The sequence below is a fragment of the Macadamia integrifolia genome, unplaced genomic scaffold (assembly GCF_013358625.1).
Source record: "Macadamia integrifolia cultivar HAES 741 unplaced genomic scaffold, SCU_Mint_v3 scaffold725, whole genome shotgun sequence".
Taxonomy (NCBI): domain Eukaryota; kingdom Viridiplantae; phylum Streptophyta; class Magnoliopsida; order Proteales; family Proteaceae; genus Macadamia; species Macadamia integrifolia.
This window is the reverse complement of record NW_024870526.1, coordinates 506,357-530,286: the sequence shown is the minus strand read 5'-3', so window position 1 is coordinate 530,286 and position 23,930 is coordinate 506,357.

Below are 23,930 nucleotides of genomic sequence, written 5' to 3'. Positions count from 1 at the left end.
TGTTAATAATTTGCCAAAGTTTAAGTGGCCACATTGATGACTAAACCAAGGAAATGCGAAAATACATTTAGCTAATATCTAAATGCTCATTTACAGTAAAATGAACAAATTAACTCAAAGAAAAGATATATTATGAGGATCCTATGAAGTTATTTACAGTTGATTCAAAGCAAGCGATGATTAAACAACCTGGTAAGCTAGAACACATACAAAAGGTCACTTATCAAAAGAAGAAGAACAAATATTAGAAGAGTTCTGATAAAAACGTAGCAAAACCATCCAAGAACTGAACTCGCTTAGAGCTATTACAAATAATGTTGTGGTTATTTCCACTGATAAAGGATTTCCTAATCTTCTGGATGTAAAGAACCATTTAGTAAGGTTCATCTCACCTGTTAAGGATTCCGGGGACTGGGAATCAAGAATACGCTGTTCCTAACGAAGTTTTCTCAGTTTTCTCCCATTAATTAGATGAAGCTACAGGAAATCTTAATAATTCAGCATGAACAGCAATAGAGAATACTCAGATCTTGACCTACGACTAATCTTCTCTCAAGTCAAACGACAAATCGATCAAAATGACAAGGAGAGTTAGAATTTGGAACTATTACCTGCTCACGATTTGACAGACGATGAGAGAGAAGGAGCGTCAATATCATAGACTCACAATCCCAGTTTATGGGACTGCGGGAGCATCAGAGACGTTTCAGGATCCCCGAATGTTGATTAGGGGAAAAGATCTCTACCTGGTCGCGCCCTTGCGCCCACAGACAAAGGGTGTGATGAGAAGACCACCCTGCCACCTGATTGTATGCCTATGTTAGGGGTGTCCACTGGTTTGGCTGGGTCGGGCCGGGTCTGTCTCGGTCGGGCTTAGCTAGGCTTGGCCACTTGCAAACCCTGCACTATGAATGCATGTTTAGGTAAACAGGCCTAGTTTTGATGGGCATGGTACCATTTATAATTGAGTTGATCAGTGTCAGACTATAATCTGGCTGCCATAAACGAGTCTTAACTAAACCTTAATCGGGCTATAGACATATTTAAATCTAAACAGGCTCTAAATGGGCCTACCTCTAAATTTTTTCTCTTTAATCACTCTGTAGCCAAGTAGGCAATAGTGAATGGCTTAGAAAGAGGGAAAAACAATGATAATGCATGAGTAATCCAAGCCTTGTCTCAGCAAACCGATAATATCTTACTTCCCTTTCCTTTCCTTTCCCCTTTCCCTTACCCTAATATGACCAATAAACACTATGATTCTTAGAGGTCATATCAAGGTGTAGGATATTCTTTTTTTTTTTTTTTTTTTTTTGTTTCTTATCAGTAGAAAAGAAAATTTATTAGCTAGTAAAATAAGTGTCCATCACGATATTACGATCCCTAATTAGTGTTTTCAAATTCATAGCCCTGTGGGCTAAGACTTTGACCAAGAAAACTAGGTCATTGTTGCTTTTGTAACAAAACTTTGGTTTAAACAAAACATCGCAGTTTCCAAGAAGAGGGGTACTGTGCTCCATGGCTATAATTTTATGTTGTTAGCAGACATGAGATTCTCCAACTCCCTTGCATCACTCCAGATTTCGTCTATCTCCCATCCTTTTGCCCTAGCTTGGTTCATCCCATATAGTAGGCTCCTTGCTGTCGCCTCAAGATGCTTACATGTCATCATATAATTAGCATAAAGTAAGATACACTTCCCTCCGGTTATAAGCAGAACAGCCCAACTAGAAATGTTTTTGGTGTTATCAGTGATCCCAGTGCAAATTAGAACATTTTTATTGAAATAAGGGAGTGTTAACGTCTGGGTTGGTGTAGGGTTATGTATGGTCACCTATTGGTCGTCAGAGTGTATGGGGATGCCATTAGAGATCCAGTACTCTACCTATTGTAGTATGATATATGGATTGGGCTTAGCATGTCCAAAGGAAACTTGGTTCCTGTGTTTCCAAATGTAGTAACATATAATAATTAAAATGCTGAAAAAGAAATCCAATTTATTTGAAGGGGTGGTGTTAGAGTTAAAGAAAAACATGATTAAGTTTGAAAAGGAAGAACCATTTAATAGTTCAGTTTTAAGGCCCAATGTACCAGCAACCCATATCTTTTTTGAGAACTCACAAGAGATGAAGACATGCCAAGTATTCTTATGTTGGTTGTGGCACAAACTGCAAATAGGGTCAATATCCACTCACTTTTTTAGAATGTCTTTAGTGGGGATTCCTTCATATGCTAATCTCCAAAATAAAAGTTTAAATTTGGGGTGGATTTTGAGCTTCCATAAATAGCCCCACCAATGCGGGCATGGAGTGATGCAGGCATACTTGTTTGAGGATCTACTGGAGTTAGTAAAAATATTAGATTTGAGAAATTTGACTGCTATTTTAGTGGAGAAAGATCTATGTTTTGAGAGGTGGCAACACCATTTGTCCTTATTATCAGAAATAGGAATTTGAAAGATCTTATTAATTAAGGAAATAAGAAGTAATGAATTTAACAAACTAACATTCCATTCATTCCCCAACATGAAATCGTTTACTTTCAAGAGCTGTGGGGGATGGTTTTTGGAAAAGGTGAAGTTTGTAAAGGAAAAGGTTGAAATAGATTTGATCTAGGGATCAGTCCAAAAATTTGTGTCCCTACCATTGCCAATTTTGAAGAAGATCATTTTTTGGAGAGTTGGGAGGATACTTACAATGTTGTTCTAACAATTCAATCCTCTTTTGCGCAGGGTTTGTTGATCAAATACTGAGATGTTAGGGAAGTATTTAGCTTTCAGGATATGTGTCCATAAAGAATGCTCATTTGTGAGGAGGCACCATCCAAGTATTAGGAGTAAGGCTTTGTTTTGGGTCTCTGAATCACGAATTCCAAGGCCTCCCTGTAGTTTGGGTAAGCATATTTTATGCCATCCAATGAGATGGATTTTTTGGACTTATCCGAGTCTTCATTCCAAAAATGCAAGTATGTGGAATCTAATTTCCTACACAACACTTTAGGAAAGGCAAAATAAGACATCAAATAAGATGGAATTGATGAGAGAGAAAATTAGACAAGAACCATCCTACCAGCATAAGAGAGTAAGTTAGCTTTCCATAATCCAAGTTTCAATTCCACTCTTTTGACTACCTGGTTGAACGAACGGGATTTAGCTTGATGGTGGAAGAGACAAGTCCTAAGGTAGGAGGTGTAATACCCTACTTCCTAAACCCGGTCTGATTACACGGTTGACCCGGTTTAACCATGCAGGATCCGAATCGGAGAGAGTTAGGGCGGGTTCCTTATGGACCATGATGGCAAGGGTGACCTCAAACACGGGCTGGTCAGACAAGTCTGAGCCAGTGCTAGAGGAGACGGGTGTACCCAAGCCGTGTACATGCACATATCAGAAGGTCATGTATGGATAAAGCAGGTATGTAGCCATATTCTAAAGCACATACGTACAATATACCTTACGCCGAGAGGGTGATTCGTGCCGAGAGTCAAATCCCATCAAAATCCCGTTTGTTGGTCAATTTCCGGCTCTCAGGTGGGCGGTCACAGGTGGGCGCATCCACCCACCTGTGTGACCCACCCATGAGGTTACAAGAGATGTTAAAAGGTATAAATAGCCATCATTATATTTTTTTCCTTTTTCTCATTTATGACACTCAGACGTTTGGTGAGAAGAGTAAAGAGGAGAAAGAAAAGAAGGGAAAGAAGAGGAAAAGAGAAGGAAGAGGAAGAAGAGATGGATTATAGCGGCGCCGAGGGTTGATCTTCCCATTCCAACGCCGGAAGAGTGATCTCCAACACGAGATCTACGTTTAGAGGTGAGCAAAGGCTAGATTCCTTAAACTTTCACCATACCCAAGTAAAACCCTTGATTTGGGTAGAGATTCTTGAGGTCTTGTAAATCCCCCTTGAGATGATGAATCTAAGGTTTAATAGATGATCTATGTGTTGATTTTGAAGGATTTGAAGAAGTGTTTACAAGGTTGGCAAGAGCATTGGTGATTTGAAGTGATTTTGGGGTTTTGAAGGAGTTCTTGAGCAAAGAAGGTAAGATAACTTTCCATTCCTTAAATCTAACCTAGATCTAAGTTAGAACCATCTTATGAGACCTTGAATGTGTGAAGAATGGGTTGGAAAAGCCTCATTTGATTCCCCAAAGGTTGGGGGAAGTTTGGGGAAAAATGGCACTTTCCCGCCAAGACCGGTGGGCCAAATGGCCCGCTTGAGGGCACCCACCTGAGAGGGCAAACCCTCGGGGCCAACCGGCGGGCCCAACCGGTGGGCCAACCTGCCCGCTGGTCTTAACAGGACCCTAGGGCCCAACTGGCGGGCCAACCGACGGGCCGACCTGCCCGTTGGTCATGACCGGTGGGTCTGACTGGTGGGTCATGACAGGTGGGCTGTCCGACCCACCCGAGAGGCTCCCAACATGATTTTTACGTCCGAACGGACCCAAAACGGACGTGCGACCTTCTTTAAGGATTCTAAACATGATTTTGTCATTGGATCATGTTAATTTTGATCCTAAAATGGTGAAATGCTAACCCCATTCACTTATGTTAGGTTCACCAACACGTACGCTTCTCGCACCGGATCTCACCCGTACCGAGCGTGAGTCCTTGTACACTACAGGTAAGTGGGGAGAGGACGTTTGGCCTTATGATAAGGCTTGTTTGGCATTCATTTAATTGTATCTAGACTAGTCATGTCATTATGTGAATTATGTGTAACTTAGTCATCCTCATATTATCATAACTTGTGAATTGTGGTTACTTTCTTAATGTCAAATGACGATGTGAATATGTGATGAATGACGACATCATTGTACAAAATGCATTAGTAGACTAGATGCCATAGTTGGCTTGGAAACGAGTGCATTGGTGGCCCGTGGAATGGGACGCAGAGGCACTATGCAATCGTACTATGTCATATAGGAGCATGCGGTGTAGGATTATCATCTTCCCGTGCTACGACCCTTCCCAACAGGGGTTGAGATGTTGGGTTACCATTTAGGGGGAAGCAGTGGTCACGGTTCTCGGGTCACTGTGGCGGTTAGACATACGTCCAGCTGGTCAATAGGATAGTCGGCAACCCCGGTGGTATATTCAAGAGGGCCAATCATATTGCTTTTAAATTACTGGAGTCAGCACCTTTAATTTCTGTCATTTATTTTATGTTGAGAGCCGGTGGTCGACATGTTTTTAATTTTCTGAGTACTCACGGTGGGCCTTCTCCGACAGCCCTATGGGCGTATCACGAGATGGAGTTCGCGGCTTGTACCCGGAGTATAAGCGCACTGTGGTTGTAGTAGCACTAAACCAAGGACTTAGTAATATTGTTTAGGTGTATGTGATTAAAAATGAATTGCATAGCATATAGAGCATATGGTTGTGATTTGTTGTGTGGACTGCTGTGTGGTCCTTCTTTTCACTTACTGAGCTAGTGAGCTCATCCCACGTGTGCACTCCTTTTAGATGATTTTGCAAGTCATCATCCTAAAGAGCACGGGTCGGGCCCCACAATTGAATTCCCAGAAGAGGATTGGTGGGTCCCCGAGGAATTAGAGCACGGCACGAATTGCTCGTGTGAGAGCTGTGCTGCGGGACCCCAGTTCTGATACCGAGTTGAGCTCTACCTTCTGATACCGAGGTAGGCTCTACCTCCTAATACCGAGCTAGGCCTTGCTTTGATACCGAGCTGAGCTCTACCTCTTGATACTGAGCTGAGCCCCACTTCTAATACCGAGCTGAGTTGACTCTCTGATTTTTGATGATTCCTTTTGTGTACTTGATATGTAAATTGTATTCTTTTGTGTAAATATCACGCCTGCGGGCCCACATGTACTTAACTGTGTAATTACAATTTGGGTATTAAGTATAATAGGAATATTTACAAGTAAACTAAGTCTTTCGCTAAACTGTTGAACACTTTCTTAGTTGTATGTGTGCTGTGGTGGGATACTGTATCAGATGATCCTGGCAAGTTTGGGTTAACCGGTGTTAACCCAGTCACTGGCCCGGTTCTGTGTGAACGGGGTGTGACAATGGTGGTATCAGAGCGTGATGCTCTATTCTACTCACAGCATACCATTAGACCCCATAGAATCTATGATAGGAAATGGGATTGGGTTAATGTAAAAACTTTAACGAGATAAAGCAAAAGAAAGAAAGTAATAAAAAAAAATGGTTGAATTTAGTTATTTCATTCATGGCATGCATGAGAGAAAATGAAAGGTTACTTAATTGATGTCATAACCCATCGGGTACGAGTTTGACGAAATTTCAGCAGCATAACGGCGCAAAACAAGATTTCCAAAAAATTTTTACACAAACACCTGATAAACAACAGGTATATAAATAACAATGATCAAAATTTACAAAAGATACTACAACTAAACTACACAGGTATTCAAACATACAAATTCACCACAAACCACCATCAAAACATATCACCCCACAAATAAGTCCAGTTACAGAGAAAGTACAAAGAATGAGAAGAGAAAAAAATACAATGAGATCAACAACATGAAACAGGTGAGAAGCTGGTGTGGACGAGCTAAGTCCTCACTGACCATCGTCATCGTCATCGTCATCGTCTAATACTACTATGTTCACCTGAGGTCTAGAGTTAACGTTGAGTCGATGGTCGTAGTAGTCGAACCTCGAGCTCACCAGCTGTACCTCCCTCTGAAGTCGGCCAAAATCTGCTGAAATGGCATTGGTCATTGTATCCAAGTCCTGGCCAAGTCTGAGAAAGGAATTCTCCAAAGTAGCCTGCCTCTCCAAGATGCGTTCCTCCCTAGAAGCACTCTCATCCAGTCTTCTTAACAGCTGATCTTACTCGTCCTTCAGAGCCCTCATAGTAGACATCATGCCCTCAAAATCATATGCACCACTCTCAGGTGGTGGGGCTCTATGCTGTGGGGTTGCAGCTCTAGTGAAGCCAGGATCAGCACCTCTCGACTCCTGAGGCACCTCCTCAAGGATGTCCTCATCCACAAAATCCTCCTCCCCATCCTGAGGAACATAGTCCTCATCCTCCTCACTGGACTCCTCCTCTATGGGAACATCCTCCATAGGGGCAGCCCTCCTATCCCTACCTCTCTAAGCTCCTGCTCTCTGAGGTACATCCATAAGAGTGTGGAGGCCCATCCTCAATAGATTTCCCCTGTCGAACTTATCTGCTAGAGTCTTCCCCTCCTCACCACTCAGGTCCACCCCAAAGAACTCAAAGATCCTGCTGAGGATCCTGCCATATGGAAATCCTCCGTCCTTAGGGTGTGAAGTATGGTACTCCATCGTCTTGAGGATGACGTAAGGCAAGCACAAGTGCTCGGCGCCTCCCTCTAAGGCCGTATAGATGTAGTAAGCTAAGAAGGCCGCCATGAAGCCCACCTGGTTCCGATGACCTTCTCTGGGGAGCAAGTTGAACTGGACCAAATGGGCAAACACACGAACCTCCGGGTAAAATGATGTCTCAGAATCCGGACGCTTCGTGCTGCCACAGATGGTCTCATAGATGTGGTCCGGTGTCTCCGAACTCATGAACAGGCCCATGGGCTTACTCCTGGAAGGATTATAGAATCGGTGCCCAGCTGAGGAGATACCCAAAATGCTAGCAAGGGTGTCCACAGTCAACTGAATGTCCACCTCCTTCACCATGCTGGTTATCACATACTCCCCATACTGGTAGGAAGCCTCCAGGTTACAGTAGAATCTATGAACCAGCTGCTCGTAGCACGGATGGTCTATGTGGAGGATAGACTGCCAGCCCAGTGCGGTGAACCTCTCCTGAAGCTGAGCCTTGTGGAAGTCACCAACTACCATAGTCTTCTCCATCATTACAGACCTCTTCAGGAAGGCCTACCAGTTGGTTGTTTCCTCTGAACAGCGGAAGAGTTCCTTGTCATAGTCGAAAGAATCACTAGGGGCAGGTCCGGGTCGCCTTGTGCGAGGGGCTAGAGAACTAGTCCCCGCACTCTTCCGTTTGGAAGTGGTGGTCTTACGCCGAGTGCCAGAGGATGCGGGCTCTTTGCCTTTGCGAGAAGACATCCTGGAAAGAAAAGAGGAAAGAGGGGTGAGTAAGGAAAAAGGAGTAACAGAGGGAATAATAGATGGGTGAGTAGTAAGAGGAAGCCCCAAAACCCAATTCTCGCAAAACAGAAAATGTGACAAGTGAGGAGTGATAAAAAGCCTATGAATGAAATGCCTGGCCAATGACAAGACATAGATTATGGCAAAATAGCAATGTGACGGAAAGGGCATATATATATAGCATGGCAAGTAAAGAATGATAGAAAAAAAATCCCAATTCTCATTGTGCAAGTTCAATCTAAGGAAAAAAAAAATGAAAAGACTCACAATAGAGTGAAGCATGAAGCTTACCTGTTCATGGATGAAATGCCATCATTCTACAATTTAGAATATGCAAAAACATCTACTATTATGATATTGAGGTGAAAGAGAATCAAAGAAACCCAACACAGAGATGGATGTTCACGGGGAGAAATGGGATTTCAAACATAAGGGACTTTCTATGATCTCTACAGCATGTTAAGTACAAATCAAACATAATGCATTGCATTTGAGTTATTAATTGGGAAGAAAAGGGCAGAAATTGAAGAAATCCCCAAATTTGAGAAAACTAGGGCACGGTTGGGGTTTCTCTCAAAAATTGAGAAGTAAATCCTAAAACTAGAGATAAATCACAAGGGAAACATCACATTTTCATGGAAACACTGTTCTATGGAAAGAAACACGGGAAAAGAACCTAGATTAAAGACTACACATGAGATCTACCCCCCAAGTACAAGTTCTGAGAAGAAAATGAGGAAGAAACTTACTTGTAAGTAGAGGAGTTGAATCTTCCCAAAAACGCCGGATCGTTGAGTGAGATCGCGAGTGGAAGCGTCAAGAACCTCTCAAAAATCGCCTGAGGGAGAGAGAGAGAGAGTGAGGAAGAAATGTGCGAACAAGGAAGAACAGGGGCTTAAATGCCCTATTCAAAATTTCCGCTCAGGTAGGACCGGCGGGCCAACCTGCCTGTCGGTGTCAGCGTCGGTTGAAGATTTGGACCGGCGGGTCGACCGGCGGCCCAACCAGCCCGTCGGTGGCAGCCCACCGGTTGAGAGAAAACTTGAAAAAATAGGGATTATTACTATTATTATTATTGTTATTAATATAATAATAATTATTATTATTCCTATAATAATATGTTATGGTCAAGTGGGACCATTGTCATACTTGTTGAAGCACTACCCCTGTGTTTTGGAATTAAGTTGCGGTCAGCTGCAAACTATCATACACTATAATACTCTGCGTGTTGGCATATAACTATGTGCCGATATCAATTCTATGGTGTTTAACCAATGTGGTGTATGATATGCTCCAGGTACAGGGATACGATGGTACGTACTAGATCCGGTAGCAATGCACGAGGTACCCCGCGTGGTCCTCGTCCGGTCGGTCGACCACCGAATCCCAGAAGGTACTGCTCTGTGGGGCAAACCTCACTTCCACAACCTCCAGAGACCTTTGGTCAGGGTGGGGCACAAGAGGACCCACCTATGACTACACTTCCTAACCCTCCACCGGTTATTACTCCGGGGGATGTTGCTACCATAATTCAGTAGTCACAACAGGCTTTCTAGCAACAAATGCTTCAGCAACAGCAAGTATTTATGACTGCTATTCAGCAACAACTGGACCTTCTCAAATAGGTCAACCTCCCGGGATACTTACTCCACAGGACCCGCCTGTAGGGTCTGGTACGGGGCCACAAGTGGGAGGTACACCTCCAATTTTTCCATTCAATATTCCTTCGTATGGGGTGCCCCGTCCATACTCTTACTATCCAGCTTATGCTCCTAATTACCCACCGACGAATAATACGTCAAAGGTAGTGGAGTCATTCAAGAGGAACTTGCCACCTGTATTCTCTAAGGTGGGGAGTGATCCTCTAGAGCCGGACCAGTGGATCCAGGAGCTAGAGAAAATATTTGAGGTGATTGAGTGCACAGATGCACAAAAACTCATTAGTGCGGGGTTGCAACTCAAGAAGGAGGCCAACTCTTGGTGGCAAGCCTCTAAGCCCATATTGTTGGCCGCCCATCCGGAACCCACCTGGGAAAAGTTCAAGGAGTTATTCTTGGACAATCATTATCCACGCAGCTTCAGAGACCGCAAGGAGACGGAATTTATGGCCTTAACTCAAGGAGGTAAGACTATCCTTGACTACCAACAGCAGTTTGAGAGCTTGTTCCATTTTGCCCCTAGGCATATGAGGACAGCTGAAGAGAAGGCTGCAAGATTTCTGAAGGGCCTAAAGGCATCCATTGGGTATGTACTTGAGGTCTTAGATTTGACCGACTATGGCCAGATTGTGCAGAAGGCCAAGACTATGGAGGATAAGCAGAAGGGAGAACAGTCCATCACACCTGGACTGTGGAAGAGAACAAATCCATTTCCGGATATGGGCAACTACTCCAAGGCATACCGTGGGTCATACAGTTCTGGGCCTACGTATAGGTAGCCCTATAGGCCACCTGGCTACCCTCCTAGACCAGCTGGTGGTTCGGGCTCTACATCTTTCTGCGCAAACACTAGTACGGTACCTACAGTTCCAAGGCCGCCCAGACCTCCATCTTCAACAGGTCAAGTGCAGAGGGGCCCCGCCCCAGTTTCAGCGTCACAGATCTGTTACTTTAACTGCCATTCCTATGAGCACTATGCTAAAGACTGTCGAGTCAGACCAGCCTTGCCCTCCAGTCAGTCCTCTGCATACCGACCTCCCTTAACTCAGGGGAATCAACTGTAGGGAAGGATGTATGCCCTTATCAGCTGAGGAAGCTGAGGCCAGCACAGAAGTGGTAGCAGGTACATTTTAAATTTAAGAATTTCCTTATGATAAATATTGATGACCTGCTAAAATTATATGCATTGTTACTGTAATACCCCGCTTCTTAAACCCGATCTGATTTCGCGGTTGAACTGGTTTAACCATGCAGGAACCGAGCCAGAGGAAATTAGAGCGGGTTCCTTATGGGCTATGATGGCACGGGTGACCTTAAACACCGGCTGGCCCGACAAGTCCGAGCCAGTGCCAGAAGAGACGGGAGTGCCCAAACCGTGTACGTGCACCTACCATAAGGCTATGTACGGATAAAACAGGTATTATATCCGTATTTTAAGGTATATACGTATGCTACATCATATGCCTGGGGTGGGGTTCGCGCCGAGGTCTGAACCCGGTCAAAATCCCAAGTCTTGGCTCTCAGGTGGGTAGGACAGGTGGGTGCACCCACCTGAGTGACCCATCCAAGAGCACTATTCACTTAATTAGGAATAGTATATAAGGCTTTATGATTTTCTTTTCTTTCCATTTATTACCCTCGTACGTTGGTGAGAAAAGTAAAGAGGAGAGAGAAAAGAAAGGGAAGAAGAAAGGAAGAGAAGGAAGAGGAAGAAAAGGGGGATTTCAGCGGCGCCGAAGCTCAGTCTTCCCATTTCGGTGCCGGGAGAGTGATCTTCAACTCTAGATCTACAGTTAGAGGTAAGCAAAGTTGGGTTTTGTGAACATTCACCATACCCAAGCTTTAAACCCTTGATTCGAGTATGGTTTCTTGAGATCTTGTAAATACCCTTTGAAAGGATGGATCTAAGGTTTAATAGATGATTTATGTGTTGATCTTGAAGGATTTGAAGAGATATTGACAAGGTGGAAGAAGCATTGTGAGTTTGAAGTGATTTGGAGGGTTTGAAGTCATTCTTGAGCAAAGAAGGTAAGATGGTTCCCATCACTTGAATCTAACCTAGATCTAGGTTAGAACCATCCTATAGGACCTTGAAGGTGTGAAGAATGGGTGGGGAAAAGCCCCATTTGATTCCCCAAAGAATGGAGAAAATGGGGAAGAAACAGTGTCTTTTCCGCCAAAATCGGTGGGTACAACCGGTGGGCTCCTACCCGCCTGTGGGTACCCACCTGAGAAGGCAAGGGGGCCTTCGGGCCCAACCGGCGGGTACAACCGGCGGGTACCTACCCGCCGGTCCTAGCAAGGGGGTCCCTGGCCCAACCGGTGGGTACCACCGGTGGGTACTACCGGCGGGCCCCTACCCGGCGGTCCTAACCGGTGGGTAAAACCGGTGGGTAGACAGCCCACCTGTCTGACCCACCCATGTGGCCCCGAAGGTGATCCTTATGTCCGATCGAACCCAAATCGAACGTGTGACCTTATTTTGATGTTCTAAACACGATTTTGACATCGGATTTCATTAATTTTGATTCTAAAATGGTGAAGTACTAACCCTGCTCAATTATGTTAGGTTCACCAAATCCTACCCGATTCGCTCCGGATCTCACCCGTACCGAACGGGAATCCTTGTACGCTACAAGTAAGTGGAGAGAGGACGTTTGGTCCTTGTTTCAAGGCATTTGTTTGGCATTCATTTAACTATATCTAATCTAGTCATGTCATCATGAATATGCTATATAGATTAGTCATTCCACACATTGATGTGCATATATGCTATGTTTACTTTTCAAATGCCAATTGAATGAGATGTTATATGTTGAATGTGGACATCATGGTGCATAATGCATTGATAGACTAGATGCCGTAGTCGGCTTGGAAACGAATGCATTGGTGGCCCATGGAATGGGACACGGAGGCACTATGCAGTCGTACTAATGTCATATAGGAGCATGCGGTATTAGGATTCTCACCATCCCGTGCTACGACCCTTCCCAACATGGGTTAAGGTGTTGGGTTGCCATTTGGGGGGAAGCAGGAGTCGCGGTTGTCGGACACTGTGGCGGTTAGGCATTACGCCCGACGAGTCATGTAGGACAGTCGGCAACCCCGGTGGTACATTCAAGAGGGCCAATCGTACTGCTTTTAAATCGTTGGAGTCAGCACCTTTATTTTCAGTCATTTACATTTCTGTTGAGAGCCGGTGGACGGCATTGTCTTTACTTTTCCGAGTACTCACGGTGGGCCTTCTCTGACAGCCCTATGGGCGTATCGCGGGAGGGAGTTCGCGGCTCGTACCCGGAGTATACGCGCACTGTGGTTGTAGTAGCACTAAAACCAAAGACTTAGTAATGTTGCTTAGGTGGATGTGATTTAAAATGTATAGCATGGCATGTAGTGCATATGATGTGTTGTGATGTGTGGACTGCTGTGTGGTCCATCTTTCTACTTACTGAGCTAGTGAGCTCATCCCACGTGTGCACCCCTTTTTAGATGATTTTGCAGGTCATACATCTGAGGAGCATGGGGTGGGTCCCACAGTCGAGTTTCCTGAAGAGGACTGGTGGACCTCTGTGGAGTTTGAGCACGGCGTAGACTGCTCGTGCGAGAGCTGTGCTGCAGGACAGCAGTTCTAAAGCCAAGCTGAGCTCCACCATGGAGGTCGTGCTGAGCTCCACTTCTGAGGCCGAGCTGAGCTCTTCTATATGATGCCGAGCTGGGCACAACCCCTGATGCCGAGCTGAGCTCCAGCCTTGAAACCGAGCCGAGCTGTGTACTCTGATGGTTTTTGATGATTTCCTGTATATACTTGGTATTTGAATCATATTCTTTTTGTGTATATATCATGCCTTCGGGCCCAAATGTATATAATTATTGTATCACAATTCGGGTATCAAGTATATGGGATTTATTCACAGGTAAAACTTAGTCTTCCGCTGATCTGATGAACTTATGTTTGTGTGTGTATGCTGTGGTGGAATACAGTATCTGATGATCCTGGCAGGTTTGGGTTAACCGGTGTTAACTCGGTCACTGCTCCGGTTCAGTGTGAACGGGGTGTGACCGTTACACTAGGTGTCCTATCTATATCGGGCATACCAGCCTATGTTTTATTCGATTCAGGAGCTACACATTCATTCGTATCTAAGAGATTTGCTGAGAAACTTGGCATGCCACCCAAGACCCTAGATCATGGGATGATTGTTAGTATGCCTACTGGTAAAGTTACACAGCTGAAGGAGGTGTATGGGCCGTGCCCAGTGGAGATCAGTGGGAAGAAATTGGATGCACAACTCATTAAGTTCAATATGCAGAATTTTGATGTTATACTGGGCATGGATTGGTTGTCGACTCATCGAGCTAACGTGATGTGTGCTGAAAAGCTGATTAGGGTGACAAATGATGAAGGAAGAGAATTGGTATATCGAGCAGATAAAATGAAACAGGTGAGAAAGGACCTCGTCTTCGCCCTTCAAGCGGTAAAATTGTTGGAGAATGGATGCCAGGGCTACATAGCATCGGTACTTGATGTTGATGCAAGGATTACACCACTAGAAGAGGTAAATGTGGTTAAAGAGTTTCCTGACGTCTTTCCAAATGATCTGATGCATTTACTGCCTGATAGAGTGTTGGAGTTTGCCATAGACTTGGTTCCTGGAGCAGCTCTAGTGTCTAAAGGTCCATACAGGATGGCACCAGCCGAATTGAAGGAGTTGCAGATGCAGTTGTAGGAATTATTGGAAAAGGGGTTTATCCGGCCAAGTGTTTCACCTTGGGGTGCCCCAGTATTGTTTGTTAAGAAGAAAGATGGCAGCTTGCGTATGTGCATTGATTACCAGGAATTGAATAAGCTAACCATTAAGAACCGATACCTATTGCCATGCATTGATGATTTGTTTGACCAACTGCAGGGTGCAAGGGTATTTTCAAAGATAGACCTTAGATCAGGCTATTATCAGCTCAAGATAAAGAGCAGCGACATACCCAAGACAGTATTCAGGACTCGGTATGGTCACTATGAGTTCCTAGTGTTGTCTTTTGGGTTAACCAATGCACCGGCAACATTCATGGATTTAATGAATCGAGTATTTTACGATGTCCTCGATAAATGGGTAATTATTTTTATTGATGACATCTTGATCTACTCCAAGATAGAAGAGGAGCACACTCAACACTTGGGAATGGTATTACAAAGGTTGAGAGAACAACGATTGATTGCCAAATACAGCAAATGTGAATTTTGGCTTGAGCAAGTTGGATTCCTGGGGCACGTAGTGTCTAAAGCCGGAATCGAGGTGGATCCCGATAAGGTGAAAGCAGTAGTAGAGTGGGAAAGCCCTAAAAATGTCACTGAAATTAGAAGCTTCTTGGGTTTGGCTGGATATTACCGGTGCTTCATTGAAAATTTTGCTCAAATCTCAGCACCAATGACTAAATTAACCAAAAAGGGTGTGAAATTCGACTGGATAGAGGAATGTGAGAAGAGTTTCCAGGAATTGAAGAAGAGGTTGGTGTCGGCCCCTGTGTTGACCATCCCTGAAGGCACAGGTGGAATGATAGTCTACACTGATGCTTCCAAAGTTGGTTTGGGTCGTGTTCTCATGCAACGTGGTAAGGTAATAGTGTATGCATCCTGACAACTAAAGGAGTATGAGAAGAACTACCCCACTCATGACTTGGAAATAGCCGCAATCATTTTTGCCCTAAAGATTTGGCGACATTATTTGTATGGTGAAAAGTGCGAGATATATAGTGATCACAAAAGCCTTAAGTACTTTTTCACCTAAAAGGATTTGAACATGAGGCAGAGGAGATGGCTTGAGCTCATGAAGGATTATGACTGTGACATTCAGTATCATCCCGGTAAGACGAATGTAGTGGCAGATGCATTGAGTCAGAAGGCACAGACTATGTCACTCTCATATTTGGCAGTCAGCCCATCATTTGTATAAGAGGCGACACTAATGGATGAAGCTCTCTTATATGAAGGAGCAACCTTGGAGTTTGAATGTCAACCAGAAAACCTTAAATGGTTGACTGTATCCTTGACGACTCTACAGGTGCATCCGACTATTAGGCAAGAGGTAATAATGAAACAACCTTTGGATCCTGAATTGCAGCGGATCAGAGTTAAGGTTCAAGATCAAACAATGAATGACCCAGATTTTGTTTTAGCCAGTGATGGGGCATTGATGTTTCGAGGCAGATTGTGTGTACCCGATGATTTGGATATACAAGACAAGATAGTGTGAGAAGCACATAGCTCCGAGTACTCACTCCACCCAGGAAGTACAAAGATGTACAAAGACCTCAAACAAAATTACTAGTGGCCAAGCATGAAAGTCACAATAGCTTTGTATGTGGCGACTTGTCTTACATGCCAGAAAGTAAAAGCTGAGAGGCATCGACCTTATGGTACTCTCCAGCCACTCCCAGTACCAGAATGGAAGTGGGATAGGATTACAATGGACTTCGTCACCGGACTACCATGTACACCTAAGGGGATGGAAGCGATATGGGTGATCGTTGATCGGCTTACTAAGACTGCTCATTTCATTCCCATCAAGGCCAAGTTCTCTATGGCCAAATTAGCACAACTTTACATGGATAACATAATGCGCTTGCATGGAGTGCCAGTGAGCATTGTATCAGATAGGGACCCAAGGTTCACTTCCAGATTTTGGAAAAGCTTCCAGCGTGCCTTGGGATCACAATTGAATTTGAGTACTGCTTTCCACCCACAGACTGATGGTCAGTCGGAGCGAACCATACAGATTTTAGAAGACATGCTCAGGGCATGTGCAATGGAAATGTGTGGTAGTTGGGAAGAATATATACCCCTTATGGAGTTTGCCTATAACAACAGTTACCAAGCTACAATTGGAATGGCTCCGTATGAGGCATTATATGGTAGGAAGTGCAGAACTCCTCTATATTGGGATGAGGTAGGCGAACGCCGAATGTTAGGACCTGAAATGATACAGATGACTTGTGACAAGGTCGATGTTATTCGAGAACGAATGAAAGCAGCTCAGTCTCGTCAAAAGATCCATGCAGACACTTGCAGAAATGACATTGAATTTCAGCCAGAAGAAAAGGTGTTTCTCAAGATCTCTCCTACAAAATGGTTGCAAAGATTTCACAAAAAGGGGAAGTTGAGCCCAAGATACATTGCTCCATTTGAGATCTTAGCTCGGGTTGGCTCAGTAGCCTACATGCTTGCTCTGCCACCTGCACTCGGGGATGTTCATAACGTATTTCATGTATCCATGCTGAAGCGATACGTCCATGATCCATCCCATGTATTACCGTGGAACCAGAATATCTAGAAGCTGATATGACCTATACAGAGCAACCAGCTAAAATTTTGGACCGAAAGGTGAAAACCCTTCGCAACCACTCCATTTCCTATGTAAAGGTGCGATGGGCTAATCATTCACTTGAAGAAGCATCTTGGGAGAAAGAGGAGGAAATCCAAGCTAAGTACCCTCATCTTTTCGAACAACCAGGTACGCCAATTTCAAGGACAAAATTTTCAGAAAGGGGGGATAAATGTAATACCTTACTTCTTAAACCCGGTCTGATTACTCGGTTGACCCGATTTAACCATGCAGGACCCGAACCGGAGAGAGTTAAAGCGGGTTCCTTATGGACTATGATGGCAAGGGTGACCTTAAACACCGGTTGGCTCGATAAGTCCGAGCCAGTGCCAGAAGAGACGGGTGTACCCAAGCCATGTACATGCACCTATCACAAGGCCATGTACAGATAAAGCAATTATATAGCCATATTTTAAGGCATACATATATTACATCGTATGCCAAGAGTGAGATTCGTGCCGAGGGCCGAATTCTATCAAAATCCCAAGTTTTGGCCCTCAGGTGGGCGGACAGGTGGGTGCATCCACCCACCTGAGTGACCCACCCATGTGAATTACTTAGTTATTTAAGAAGTATATATAACATTTATGATTTTCTTTTCTTTTCTCATTTATGACACTCGGACGTTGGTGAGAAGAGTAAAGAGGAGAGAGAAAAGAACGGAAAGAAGAGGAGAAGAGAAGGAAGAGGAAGAAGAGATGGATTTCAACGGCGCCGAGGCTTGATCTTTATCATTCCGACACCGGAAGAGTGATCTCCAACACTAGATCTACGTTTAGAGGTGAGTAAAGGTTGGGTTCCTTAAACTTTCACCATACCCAAGTAAAACCCTTGATTTGGATAGGGTTTCTTGAGATCTTGTGAATCCCCCTTGAGATGATGAATCTAAGGTTTAATAGATGATCTATATGTTGATTTTGAAGGATTTGAAGAAGTATTTACAAGGTTGGAGAAGCATTGTTGATTTGAAGTGATTTTGGGGTTTTGAAGGTGTTCTTGAGCAAAGAAGGTAAGATGGCTTCCCATTCCTGAAATCTAACCTAGATCTAGGTTAGAACCATCTTATGAGACCTTGAATGTGTGAAGAATGGGTTTGGAAAAGCCCCATTTTGATCCCCAAAGGTTGGAGGAAGTTTGGGAAGAAACAGCAGTTTCTCGCCAAGATCGGCGGCAGGTAGGGCCCTCGGGCCCAATAGATGGGTCAGATCGGCAGGCCGACCGGTGGGTTGACCTACCCACTAGTCCAGACTGGTGGGTCTAACCGGTGGGTGAGACAGGTGGGTTGTCTGACCCACCCGAGAGGCTCTGAGTGTGATTTTACGTCTGATTGGACCCAAATCGGATGTGTGACCTTGTTTTAGGATTCTAAACATGATCTTGTCATTGGATCGTGTTAATATTGATTCTAAAATGGTGAAATACTAACCCCGCTCACTCATTATAGGTTCACCAAATCCTACGCTTCTCGCACCGGATCTCACCCGTACCGAGCGTGAGTCCTTGTACACTACAGGTAAGTGGGGAGAGGACGTTTGGCCTTGTTTCATGGCATTGTTTGGCATTCATTTAATCGTATCTAGTCTAGCCATGTCACCATGAAAATGCTATGTAGATTAGTCATCCTCACATGGTTATGCATGGGTGTTGTGTTTATTTTCTAAATGTCAAGTGATAATATGCTTCTGTGATGAGTGTGGACATCATTGTGCATGATGCATTAATAGACTAGATGCCGTAGTCGGCTTGAAAACGAGTGCATTGGTGCCCCGTGGTATAGGATGCGGTGGTACTATGCAATCGTACTATTGTCATATAGGAGCATGCGGTTTAGGATTATCATCTACCCGTGCTACGACCCTTCCCAGCAAGGGTTAAGGTGTTGGGTTACCATTTGGGGGGAAGCAGTGGTCGCGGTTGTCGGGTCACTGTGGCGGTTAGACATTACGCCTGGCTGGTCATTAGGACAGTCGGCAACCCCGGTGGTATATTCAAGAGGGCCAATCGTACTGCTTTTAAATTGCTGGAGTCAGCACCTTTAATTTTCAGTCATTTACTTTATGTTGAGAGCCGGTGGTCGGCATGTTTTTATTTTACAAGTACTCACGGTGGGCCTTCTCCGATAGCCCTATGGGTGTATCGCGGGATAGAGTTCGCGGCTCGTACCCGGAGTATACGCACACGGTGGTTGTAGTAGCACTAAACCAAAGACTTAGTAATGTTGCTTAGGTGGATGTGATTTAAAATGTATTGCATAGCATATAGTGCATATGGTTGTGATTTGTTGTGTGGACTGCTATGTGGTCCATCTTTCCACTTACTAAGCTAGTGAGCTCATTCCATGTGTGCACCTCTTTTAGATGATTTTGCAGGTCATCAACCAGATGAGCACGGGGTGGGTTCCATAGTTGAGTTCCCTGAGGAGGATTGGTGGGTCCCTGAGGAGTTAGAGCACGGCATTGATTGCTCGTGCGAGAGTTATGCTGTGGGACCGCAGTTTTGATACCCAGCTGAGCTCCACTTTTGATGCCAAGCTGAGCTCTACCTTGTGATGCCGAGCTGGGCTCAACCTTTGATACCGAACTGAGCCCTAAGCTTCGATACCAAGCCGAGCTGTACACTCTGATTTTTTATGATACTTTTGTGTACTTGATATGTGAATTGTACTCTTATTGTGTAAATATCATGCCATCGGGCCCACATGTACTTAACTATTGTATTACAATTCGAGTATCAAGTATTATGGGAATTCACAGGTAAACCAAGTCTTTCGCTGAACTGATGAGCACTTTCTTAGTTGTGTGTATGCTGTGGTGGAATACTGTATCAGATGATCCTGGCAGGTTTGGGTTAACCGTGTTAACCCGGTCACTGGCCCAATTTTACGTGAATGGGGTGTGACAGGCGAGCCCAACCGACAGGCCAATCGGCTGGCTGACCTGCCCGTCGGTCATGACCGGTGGGTCTGACAAGTGGGTCATGACAGGTGGGTTGTCCGACCCACCCGAGAGGCTCCTAATGTGATTTTTACGTCCGAACGGACCCAAAACGGACGTGCGACCTTCTTTTAGGATTCTAAATATGATTTTGTCATTGGGTCGTGTTAATTTTGATCCCAAAATGGTGAAATGCTAACCCCATTCACTTATGTTAGGTTCACCAACACGTACGCTTCTCGCACTGGATCTCACCAGTACCGAGCGTGAGTCCTTGTATAGTACAGGTAAGTGGGGAGAGGACGTTTGGCCTTATGATAAGGCTTGTTTGGCATTCATTTAATTGTATCTAGACCAGTCATGTCATCATATGAATTATGTGTAACTTAGCCATCCTCATATTATCATGACTTGTGTGTTGTGGTTATTTTCTTAATGTCAAATGAGGATGTGAATATGTGATGAATGAGGACATCATTGTGCATAATGTATTAGTAGACTAGATGCTGTAGTTGGCTTGGAAAAGAGTGCATTGGTGGCCTGTGGAATGGGACGCAGAGGCACTATGCAATCGTACTATGTCATATAGGAGCATGCGGTGTAGGATTATCATCTTCCCGTGCTACGACCCTTCCCAACAGGGGTTGAGGTGTTGGGTTACCATTTGGGGGGAAGCAGTGGTCGTAGTTGTCGGGTCACTGTGGTGGTTAGACATACGCTCGGCTGGTCATTAGGATAGTCGACAACCCCGGTGTTATATTCAAGAGGGCCAATCGTACTGCTTTTAAATTGCTGGAGTCAACACCTTTAATTTCTGTCATTTATTTTATGTTGAGAGCTGGTGGTCGGCATGTTTTTACTTTTTCGAGTACTCACGGTGGGCCTTCTTTGACAGCCCTATGGGCGTATCGTGGGATGGAGTTCACTGCTCGTACCCGGAGTATATGCGTACTGTGGTTGTAGTAGCACTAAACCAAGGACTTAGTAATGTTGTTTAGGTGGATGTGATTAAAAATGAATTGCATAGCATATAGAGCATATGGTTGTGATTTGTTGTGTGGACTACTATGTGGTCCTTCTTTTCACTTACTGAGCTAGTGAGCTCATCCCACGTGTGCACTCCTTTTAGATGATTTTGCAGGTCATCATCCTGAAGAGCATGGGTCAGGCCCCACAGTTGAATTCCCGGAAGAGGATTAGTGGGTCCCCGAGGAATTAGAGCACGGCACGGATTGCTCGTGCGAGAGCTGTGCTACGGGACCGTAGTTCTGATACCAAGCTGAGCTCTACCTTCTGATACCGAGCTAGGCTCTACCTCCTGATACTGAGTTGAGCCTTGCTTTGATACCGAGCTGAGCTCTACCTCTTGATACCGAGCTGAGCCCCACTTCTAATACCGAGCTGAGCTGACTCTCTGATTTTTGATGATTCCTTTTGTGTACTTGATATGTAAATTGTATTCTTTTGTGTAAATATCACGCTTGCGGGCCCACATGTACTTAACTATGTAATTACAATTTGGGTATCAAGTATAATGGGAATATTTACAGGTAAACTAAGTCTTTCGCTGAACTGTTGAACACTTTCTTAGTTGTATGTGTGCTGTGGTGGGATACTGTATCAGATGATCCTGGCAAGTTTGGGTTAACCGGTGTTAACCCGGTCACTGGCCCAGTTCTGTGTGAACGGGGTGTGACAGGAGGAGTCAGAACTCATCTTCTTAACTCTAAGAACTCTGCTCAAAGATATCCTGACGTCAATAGGTACATTGGAGCTAAAAGCAAAACCACTCTTATCCAAATTAATAGTTAACCCTGACAGGTCAGCAAAAAGGTCTAAAATGCATTGAATAGTGGAAATATCTTCATGTGAAGCTCTGCAGAAGATGAAAGTATCATCAGCATAAAAATAGATGAGATATTTCAAGAGCATATATGGAAGTTTTGATTCCCTTAAACAGGTTGAGGTCTCTATAGGTAGTAAGAAGGCGGGAAAGACCTTCCATGGCCACGATGAATAAGAAAGGGCTCAAGTGGCATCCTTGTTTGATTCCTCTCGAGGGTTCAAAGAAATCAAAAGCATCGCCTTTTAGTTTGATGGAGAAGGAAGAGGACCTAACTAGGTAGCTAATAAGATCACACCATCTTTCACCAAAGCCTAGATACTCAAAAGTAGCTCTCAAGTACCCCCATTCAAGTTTATCGTAGGCTTTGGCCATGTCAAGTTTTATGGCCACAAAACCAGTCTTACCTTTTTTTCATCAAAGAGAGTGGAAGATTTCTTGGGCAATGATGATGTTGTCAAAGATTTGCCTACCAGGGACAAAGGCTGCTTCGAATGGAGAAATGAACTCATGGAGATGTTTTTTTAGCTTAGTAGCCAAAATTTTTGCAACAATCTTATGAGTGACATTACAAAGGCTAATAGGTTGAAATTCATCAACATAAGTAGCATGGTATTTTTGGGGAACTAAAAAGACAAGGGTATGGTTGACACCACGGGGAAGATGTACATCTCTGAAAAAGGATGTCACAAAATTGCAAATGTCAACATTGTGCATGTTCCAAAATTTCTGAAAGAAAATAGCTTGGAATCCATCAGAGCTGGGTGCTTTGTAGGGACCAATATAGAAAAGAGAGTTGCGAATCTCATCAAAAGATGGGATCTGAGACAAAGGGTTGTGATCAAAGTTGCTAATGGGGGGAAGAGGGGTTCAAGAAAGGATGGATCAAGTGCGCTGGAATTGGTGAATAGATTGGAGAGGAAGAGGGCAAACTCTTTGGCAATAAGACAAGGGTCATTGACCCTTTCCCCTGAAGAAGAGACAATGGAGTCAATATTTCTCCTTTGGGTGTTGACTTTGGTGACAGTGTGGTAGAACTTAGTGTTCCAATCCCCTTCATTGATGTAGCTGTGTCTTGATTTTTGAAACAAAAATTTCTCTTCAGCATCCAAAATCCATTCCAAGTTGGAGGATAATTTTTCCAGCTCATTTGTAGGTGGGTCATGTTGGTTCTCTAGATTGAGCAATTTGTTGAAATATGAAGCCTTGAGGTTATCAATATGTCCAAAGACAATGGAATTCCACTTAGCCAACAATCTGCTTAAGCAATTGATTTTGGTCATAAGGTTTTCTTGACCAATAGAATACACTTTTCACGACAGAAAGGGATGAAGTATGGGTGGGAGAACCAGGCATGCTGATAATGGAATAGTTTCTTTAATTTTTTCCTCAGACAAGATGTATGGAGAATTATAGGGCTATGGTTAGATCCAATAGATGAGAGTTTGGACAGATGAGCATTGGGAAATTGGGAAAACCAAGAGATTGTGGCAAAGGAACGGTCCAGGCATTCTTTTATTAGATGTGGTGGTTTTTGCCTATTGGTCCAAGTGAATGGGTTCCCGTGCATTTTTATCTCCTTAAAATAGAAAGAGGATAGAAGAGACTGTAGAGTTACAAAGGATGGGGAAGCTTTAAAGGGGTTGCCACCAAATTTGTCAGATTGGGATAAGGTTTCATTGAAATCACCTATAATCACATATGGCAAAGATAATGGTGTTCGCAAAGAAATTAATTCAAGCCAATAGTTATTTCTGGTATGAGGTTGGGGTGATGCATAAAGGCATACATGCAACCAGTCCCAAGAATTCTCGTGGGAAGGACCAATTTCCATAAAGATGAAGAAAGAACCATAATGAATGTTGGTAACATGAATGAAATCGGAGATAAAGACCCAGAGTCCACCTTTTCTTCCTGAGATCCCCTCACTATTAATGAAATTAGAGGTATTGAAATTCTTCAGGAGATAGAATGGTTTCAGAGAAGCATGATTACTTACTTTTCTCCCACAGAGGAACACAATGTCAGGTTTT